We start from the raw sequence: 1,770 nt of genomic DNA, 5'->3' as shown, positions 1-1,770 counted from the left end.
TTTAAATTAAAATAGCATAATTTATTTTAAATATATATACATTTTTATTTTTATTTAAAATATTAATAGAAACATGCTAGTTATAACAAATACATCTACAAGTTCAGGTGAAGAAAACAACTGCAACTATATATAGATGAGGTTATCTAAACAACACACCTAGATCCACGCCCAGGCCTCATTCAAATTGGATTGTGATTTGGTCTAATTTTCAGACCTGAATCGAGTTATGGTTTTGTGAAACCTGATCTGGGCCCACCCAGGTGCACTCCTACCCGACCCGTTTGACCCCCTACTAGTACCTCAGTGCTTATGATCATAATCTTTCTTGACATTTAGGTCTCTTGTTTCATGCCTCCTTTTTTCTCATGAGAAGTAGCTTCATATGTGAATCATTTCATACATAAAAATCCTCATAATAGCAGGCCTTTTTCATGTTTGATTCAGACGATAAGAAGTTTTTTTTTATTTCATATATATATATATATATATATATATATATATATATATATATATATATATATATATAAAAGCAAACTTTTTTTATTTGGGCAAATTTGGATTGTATTTAGTTAGGAGTTAGAACTATGGTATTTATCAAAACAAACACAATTAGTCTTTTTGAATCAAAGTACCAGCCAGGAGATCTATATTTGCGTTGGATCTATGTACGGCATTGGATTAGATCTGATTTAGTTTAGATCCTTTTTTGTTTAATAGGCAAGTAGCGGTTAGACAAACCCTTATACAACAGTACCATTGCTTTTTCTTTTTATATTTACACAAACAAACCACCCCCAAGATCAGTGACCGACCTGTGTTGGCTCTGCTAGACGTACTTACGATCACTGTCCTGGCAGCATAAAACTTCATGGGCTTACCCCTGGTCCCCAAAAAGTCACCATACCATTGGGATTTGAACTTGCATAATCTCAATAAAGTGGCATGCCGCTGACTTAATCTTTCATTGCTTTTGGTGTTAGAGAAATTAATTTATAAACTTTATTCAAAAATAATTTACAAATGGGTTTGAGCTGAACTAGACTGACCTACTAAACATTGGCTCATTGAGCTAATAGGCTGGGTCACAGACCGGCCTGTGTTGGCTCCGCTTGCCGTACTTACCATCACTGTTCTGGCAGCTCAAAACTTCATGGGCTTACCCCCTTGCCCACCCCAAGATCAGAGACCGACCTGTGTCGGCTCTGCTTGCCGTACTTATGATCACTGTCCTGGCAGTGCAAAACTTCATGGGCTTACCCCCTTGCCCCAAAAAGTCACCAAACCATTAGGATTTGAGCTTGCATAATCTCAACATGCCGCACCTATCAGACAGGACTATTTACAAATGGGTTAGGGCCGAACAAGACTGACCTACTAAACATTGGCTCATTGAGCTAATAGGCTGGGTAATGGGCTTGCTCTTCAAATCCGAGCCAATTAAAAACCGGGCTGCAATTAAAATCTGATGGGCAAAGCTCTCGGCCTGCTGATGCCCACCCCTAGATGGGTGGGACATATATCAGAAATTTCAAAAAAAGTGAAGCCAATTTTTGAAATTAACAGTAAAAGTTCAGTTCAAAATTTAAATACCCACTCAAAGATGAATCACACTCTCTCTCCATCTCATAATTTCCTTAAATATGATCCGATCAATCTCAGCCGTCGGATTGTAACGATGTGTAGGGCAGCACAACATCACCACCAAACAAAAACCACCTTCATATAGGTCCCCCCAAGCATTCCCTATCAAGATCAGACGTAACCATC

The sequence above is a fragment of the Nuphar pumila genome, chromosome 13 (assembly GCF_984573655.1).
Source record: "Nuphar pumila chromosome 13, dmNupPumi1.hap1.1, whole genome shotgun sequence".
In the NCBI taxonomy this organism is placed as follows: domain Eukaryota; kingdom Viridiplantae; phylum Streptophyta; class Magnoliopsida; order Nymphaeales; family Nymphaeaceae; genus Nuphar; species Nuphar pumila.
This window is presented reverse-complemented; position numbering follows the sequence as displayed.